The sequence below is a fragment of the Pogona vitticeps genome, chromosome 4 (assembly GCF_051106095.1).
Source record: "Pogona vitticeps strain Pit_001003342236 chromosome 4, PviZW2.1, whole genome shotgun sequence".
Classification (NCBI taxonomy): Eukaryota; Metazoa; Chordata; class Lepidosauria; order Squamata; family Agamidae; genus Pogona; species Pogona vitticeps.
The window spans coordinates 33,938,266-33,945,986 of NC_135786.1; positions in this window are offsets into that span (position 1 = coordinate 33,938,266).

A 7,721-nucleotide genomic window follows, 5' to 3' on the forward strand; every position below is an offset into this window, starting at 1 on the left:
GGGGCTGTAGCCCAGATAATATGGTAAGCCAAGTGATGAAGGCCTTTTCTTATGAGACTGCCTGTTGTTCCTTGTGAAGCAAACTATGAGATGCTGACTCTTGCCTTCACATTGCTCCTGCCTTCCCCATGCGAAGCACTGTGGGATTATCCAGATTTCAGGAATTTGTATTATTTATTTATTATTTATGTGGCTCTACCCAGTACTTTTGAAAGGCAAGGAAAGTATCTGTGAAGGAGGCTGCATGAAGTAGAATTCTGCAGGCCCAAATATGTGGGAAAGAGGGCCATCTTTTATCCTGTTAGATTAGCTAACCTAGCAATTGAAAATGGAGGGACAAAGGTTTTGAGAACGAATATGCTAGTGGATTGTGTAGATGAGCTATTGGGACCTGATAACAAGAGGTTGCTGACTATGCCATCCACAAGATGGAGTGTGACTGATTAAGATTGCTCTATTGAAATGTTATTTATTGGTAGAAAGTGAACCCCAGGTTCATGTTGTAGAGAAATGTTTGGGGATGTTGAGGGGATGGAGAGAGATAGAGAAAAAGAGAGACACTGGGCTAGTATATGAGTTTTAGTAAGGACTGGCTCTATTCTGGACTTATCTATGTTGATGAGTAGATCTAGCTGTAAGAAGTCAATGTGGAAGGGGGCTTTTTAGTGAAACTCGAAAGGTGTAAATGTTGCCAGCTTGATTAAGAGTTGTGGCTAGCATGTGGCAAAATAGTAATTGGTGCTGCTCCTTGGGTGCCTTTCTATTTCTTGGGACTAGAACTTTTTTGGATTACACTTCCCAGAATATGCCAGCCCATGTGGCTAGTAGCTAGTGGCCCTGCTAGTTGGGGCCTTCAGGGAATTACAAAAAAGTAATTTTCCTAAGTTCCGCAATAAATACTACTTTTTTTTTTAATCAACTGGAACTCGCCAAAGTCAGCTCCTGCTTAGCAGGAGCTTCTGTTGCTCTACAAAAAGGCAGCTGCCACATTGTATGTATGTGTTTGTGTATATGTGTGACGTGTTTTTGTATTTTTGTGTGTGGGCTGAGGAGAGCTTTAATACTCAAGTTGATGTCTGTAGGAAGTCTTTATGGCGGTAGGTTGATGGGTCTATTTTGACCATCTGGGCTAGTTATATATGGAAGAGAAGCCATGTGGGCTTGTGGGAGTAATGAGAAGGCTTCTCATCCCATTGTGGCATCTGGTCTTGGGCTATCCTAAATGGGACCAAAACTCTTCCTGAGTTGAGAGGTTATGTGGGAATGACGCCTCTCCAGAGCTGGGTCTTCCTGATTGTCAAATACAGCAGTAATCTTGGGGTCAAATTTAATTGGGCAAGTGGTTACATATCGTGATGGAGGTTTGTAGTGCATCTACTACTTAGATTCCCTCCTCACCTACTGTGTTGAGAGATCAAGCAACGCTGAAGTGACCAATACTTAAGAATAACCCTCTAGCCTAGGCTCTGTAGCAAATGCTTAAAGAGAAGTAGCTTACTGTCCCAACTCTCAGTCTGTCATATTGCTGAATATATGTAACAAAGTCTGTCTTGAGCCCATTGCTAAGAGCTATATTTTCACCACAACCCCTGCTCTAGCAAGGGTGACATGTTCTTTTTTTTACACCTTTATCCCAGTCAGGGCCTTACTTTGTATTTCAAATAACCAGCAATGTAGGAGCCTGTTCATATTTACATGAGCAACTTTCCCCCATAATGTATGTCCTCAGAGCTCCAGTCACTTTCAGGTAGTCTCTCCTTTGGAACACAGATGCCTTCCAGAGAACAGCTGTTGCTTTTAATTGAGGATCTAGGAATGAAGCAAAAATGACTTCTCAGATTCAGTAATTTTTCTTGGCATGCCTCAGTTCCATAAGTCTCTTTTAGAGTTAGTTGCCTGTGGACCAGGAGTTAAGAACTTGTAACACTGCGGATACTAATGAACTAATTTTCATGCTATGCCTCACCACTGGCCAGCCTAGCTCAGGCAAAGAGGAGTTGGAGCTGAATAAAAGTGGAAAGATATGCATTTTCCTCAGCCCTGCTTTGGACCTTTCTCATTCATTGTGGTAAGCAGCAAACTTATATTTTACTGACATTCAGAGGCAAGATGGCTGCTATCTTCCTTCGTAATTTCAGAATGCATTGTTTTCATCCATCCTTCAGCATTCAGCTTCTGTTTGAAATGGAAGGCTCTCCCACATTTGCTTTTCAGGTGACTTGCTTCATGTTTCTCTTATCCTGCCTCTGTAGATAACCAATCCTGTGGTGGAGTGATCCAGAGGTTAGAAAGGGTGACTATTTGTAAAAAAAAAAAAAGGCTTTTATTCCATTTGAGTTATTACCTTATGTGTGTTAAGACACACCAAACAGCAGTGGGGGTTTTACTGCCAGAGACAGCAATTGTCACCACAGGAAATATGGAAAGTAGGTAATGAAGACAACCTTAATAAGGCTTCTGTATTTCAAGAGGGAGAAAATCTAGAAATGCAAAGCACTCAGCTTGGGTAAAGATGTAAAACTACCAATACTACACAGCCTGTGAGATGAATGTGTCTGGTGCAAGGTGGAAGAATCAAACTCAAAAATGTGGAGATATTATCTGCAGGACCTTCTGTTGAAATGGTGATCTAAAGGCCTTTAGTCAGAACATCTTAGCAGTTACAAAGGGGGATACTCGGCCACTTACTGTAGCAATTAAAACAAATGAGGAGCATGGGGATCAACCTCACTGCTTATGGATAAGGACCCTGCTGTGAAAAGAGTCCTGCATAATGGTATTCCAAGCAACTTGAAGCCCAAAGCAGCTGCAGGAAGTTCTACTGGTAGGAGCCCAAGAGATGGGGACAAGCAGGCTGCCTCCCTGGTTGTGTAACCCAAGTGGAAGCACATAGTAATGCTCAGTATAAAAAACCTTGAAATCTGCAGAAGCAACAACATCAGGACTTAACTGTTAAGTGTGTGTGAGGTTCTCTTTCCAGCAGGTCTGTGTTTTCTCCTTCAAGTGAGAAACATGGACAAGTCCAAATGGACGTCTGCTTGTGTCACATTTTTTATTAAAATTGAAAGCACAGCAACAGTGTCTTCAGCCCCAGCAAAAGGAGTGGAATGTGCTCTGAGGTGGATGCTGTAGTGTAAGTACTGTAGAATCTGAGCATTCAGAGAAAGCAATGGTGAGATGACTGGCTAGAGGCTATTGGGATATTGTAGTGGTTCTTCAGCATTGCACCATTTTTGTACATGGCCAGCCAGGAGCTCTGGGTGACAAGAGCTAGTTGTGTTGCAGAACACTTCGACAAACCTTAGTGCCTCAGAACTGGGGGAAATGCACTTATGTGTGTGCCTTTTTTTAAAATAACAAGTCTTGTTCATGATTTGTGCTTTTAGTTTTAATAAATATTTCCACTTCATTTCCTCTCAGCTTTTCAGTGTCTTGCCTTTTTTTTCCTTTTTAAATGCTTCGTTGCCTTCATAGCAGCTGGTTGGTATTTAATGAACTTCCTGAGGTAAAACTGGTGAGGGCACTACATTCAACCTCTGCACTGTTCAAAGGTTCATCTCTAGAAAAGAGCTGCCTAATGATTAATCTCCTAAGAAGAACCAGGGCTTGGAAAGGTTTCCGTTTTGGAATATAATTCCCAGAATTCTCCAGCCATAACTCCATAATGCTATAATGTCAGTTTTAGTTCACTTGTTTTTCGTAAGGTTCAACAAGTTTCTTCTACAATGTGGCCTTCAGCTCAGCCAGTTTTTTGAGAAATGCAAGAAATAAAGATGTAGTATTTTTCTGTTTCCAGCAGGGGGTAGTACAAGGAAGCAACAGAATAATCAGTGAAGAACATAAATAAGAACAGAAATGAGTTTAAACCACCACATTTATTGAAGGTATTCAGAGCTATTTCTGTGAGGGCTTTGATATCACATTACATATTTTCTGTATTTTTATACCACAGTTCTATATACCATGTTTCCCTGAAAATAAGACATGGTCTTATATTAATTTTTGCTCCAAAAAACACATTAGGGCTTATTTTCAGGGGATGTTTTATTTGTTTTCAGGTACAACAATCTACATTTATTCAAATACAGTCATATTCTGGTTGCTGCCCAAGGGTGGAGGGTGGGGTTTCGCTTAACCGGGGCTTATTTTGGGGGTAGGGCTTATATTACGAGCATCCTGAAAAATCATTGTAGGGCTTATTATCAGGTTAGGTGTTATTTTCAGGGAAACACATTATATACAGTATATTCTTCAAGGCAAAGAGAAGCCCTTCACTTTAAAGCAAACGTTTATGGTCAAAAAGCAGTTCAGGCCACAGATCAACTCCTTTCACTTTTAGATTAGTACTCGGACTGTAAAATCTACATTCAATGAGATATGCATTCAGTTTCTTTCCAAACTCTTTTCTGCTTTATTCTCTCTCTCTAGCTCTTTCCCCCCTCACCTGTTCTAGAGGTAAGTGAGATGGTTGACACATGTTCACTGAAAACAGGAACATTGATCCGTTCATTTTGTATTATAACTTTCACCCCAAATAAACACAAGAAATTATCTCCACTCTTTGGTTCCCTAAAGGCAAAGAGGAGAGTTGGCTTACCTAGGATTAGGTGAATTCAACACAATGAAACGTTCTTCTCCCAAATGCAGATCAGTCAGACTGGCCTAGTATAGATTATAATTATATCCAGGAATTGGTTCTATGTAAAAGAATTTAACAATTGACCTTCCATACACAGATCTACTCCTACTCACAGTTCTTTTGAAGTGCCATTGTTAAATAATTGGGAGCACGAAATCACATCACATCAATCATTAGAAGCAGAACTATTAAGAGGTTGCGTTCACCTTATCCTAGTGAGAGGTTTCTGTTCTCCACAACTGGAAAAGCAGCTTGCTTTTGTACTGAGATTGTACTGAGATTGGCCAGCGGGAGGCAAGAACAGCCTTTGCAATTGTGTTGGGCCAGTCTTGCTAGAATCATGCCATTCTAGAAGGAAAACATTTTGCCACTTTCTAATTAGGAAGCTTGTGTTTCATCTTATTTGCTGCCAACAAATAATAAAATAATAATCATGATCTGTCTCGAGTCAATTTTCGCAAGTGATTTGCCATTGTGCAGCTAGCCCAAGGCTAAACAGGCTGGCTCTACTTGTAGGAGGAACAGTGGGGAAAGAAACTCCTCCAACCTCTGGCTCTGCAGCCAGATACATAAACCACTGAGCTAACAACTACAGTGAGTGGTACCTCGGTTTACAAACGCCTCGGTTAACATAATTTTCGGTTTACAAATGAAAATCACTAGAGTAGAATACACGTACAAGCACCAGTTATTTTCTACAATGCCATGTGTCAGGACCAAATCTCCCTAAAAAGCATGGATCCTTCAGTCAGGGAACCCCTCCGCCACAAATCCACCTTTACGCTGGGGCAAGTCCTCAACCTCCAGCAGTGTGTGGTCTTTGTACCTAGTATAAGCCTGACCTTGAAAGAACACTTTACTTTTACAAAGTACTTTGCAAGTACAGACACATGGGCTTTGTAGCTCCTTAGAACTCACAACTGCTCAGTTAATTAGGACTTCTCTGGTAGCTAGTCAATGGCCGTTACCAGTCCTCTCGATTTAGCCAGACCCGCTGATTTAAGAGACAATTCTTAGTGAAGATTTTTATGATTAATTTTTTTATTAGGAAAATATATAGTTTCACAGAAACTGCTTTTGCTCAAGCATAGAATAAAGAACATGTTCAAAAGAATACACAGTTAAATGCAACAACTAATTCCTATTAAAAATAACAAACACTAAACTGGGCTAAGGTGGGCTAGCCCCACCTCCTTTCCTTTACTTATATTCTCTCCTTCAAGCTACATACTCAAACCATCAAATTCTTTCTTCATCATCATGGATCTGGAATCGAACAAGAATCTCTCCCACATTTTCTACATTCTCTGGACCTCCTTCTTCTTGACCATAAACCAATCAACTCAAAGAAGCGTAACTGTCCATTCCACCCACAATTCTCATGAAAATGCAGGTGGTTTATCTCCATTCCAATTAGGAAAGAATTTGTTGGATCTGTGCTCTCTTGCCCTCCTCGTCTTTGTACGCTTATCAGGATTCACGCTGTACCAGGCTGGCTGTAAATTAAGAAAAACAACTTCTCTGCCTTTCTCACATTCCCATGTCTTCCTTTCATTTTTAAAGCCTAACAGACTCCATTTTTTTCTCCTCTTCATTGACTACAATTCTCACTATTCTTTAATCTCTGACTACAAGTCCTATTCTCCTTCAGTCTCATGACACCATGGCACTTCTGATGATATCTTTTGAGTCTTTATTTTTCATCTCTTTGGCAAAATGCTACCTTTCAGGAGGCTGTTTTCTGTGCTCTCATCTTTTCATGACTTTCACAGAAAATGGTCCTGTGGTATGTTCAAAAGGCACACTGTGAAATATGGTCATCAATAATGAAAGGTAGAAGACAGCTGAGATGATGAATTAACCACAAGTGCTTTGTGATGCCCACTTCTAGCTTGGCTGCTCCGTCTGACATGCAGAATTCATTGTGGGAGGCCACTCCATTGTGGAAATGTGGATGTTTTCAAAACCTCTGAGACCATTTAGCCTTATGTAGGAAGGACGTTTTTGAGCCCCCAAGGTGTTATTCTGTTGCAGCAAAAATGACCAACTGAAGACTTTTCCAAGGACCCTTTGTTGCTTTTATTCCCTGCATAAGTTAGGAACAGATTCTTTATCCATCCATAAAAGAACTGAGCGAGTATGTGCATTTTTATGGGCATCAAGGATCTGCCTTCTGTGGATGCAAAGGCTCTGCATGTAGTACAGGTAGGCACCTCTCTGATCATTTTCCAGGGGCTCCTCCATTCTCACCTGTACCACACCTTAGCCCATTTAACAAAGCCTTCTAGCACTCTGTGTAGCATTTTCGGGGGCTACAAGAGTGAGGAGAGGCTTAATTGCAGCTGCCTCAATCTGTACCTGCCTGAATTCACATACCCAAATCTGAAACATGGCACACCACATGGAACCAGGCCTTACTGTTGCAAGACTGGCTCACATTTCCCTTCGCAGATACTGTTGGATGATCTCTGATGACAAATTTGTACCTTGCTGTGTAAATACCTACACCTAAAAGAAAGACTTGTGCTTTAAAAAGCCCAAATGTCATAAGCATTGGTTCCCAACCTTGCATTGCAAGATGTTCTTGGACTAAAACACCCAGAAGCCTTCATAATTAGCTGTATTGGCCAGGATTTCTGGGAGTTGTAGTCCAAGATCATCTGGGGACCCAAGGGTGGAAACGACTGTTCTAATGCCTGAGGTTTATTGCTTCCTTGTGATACTGATTTGCTATGTTTTTTGACCATTAATGTGTATTTTAATTAGAGCTCTTTTTTTCATTGTGAGCTACACTGTGAGGGCTATACAAATGCTAGAAGCTGACACACAAATGTCTTAACATCTCTTTGTCAGTGGATTATGGAGGTTAAGAACTGGAAAGAAGGACAGAAGTGGGAATTGTGAAAAATATTGTCTTTCTTGCTTCCTATCCCTCCAAACCTGGCAAGCTCTTGGCTCAAGCTACAGGAAGCCAGATTTAGGCTGAATATCAGGCAAAACCTCTTAATTGTTAGAGCAGTATGACAATGGAACCAATTACCGTGGGGGGGTTGAGTGCTCTAATGCTGGAGGCATTCAAAAG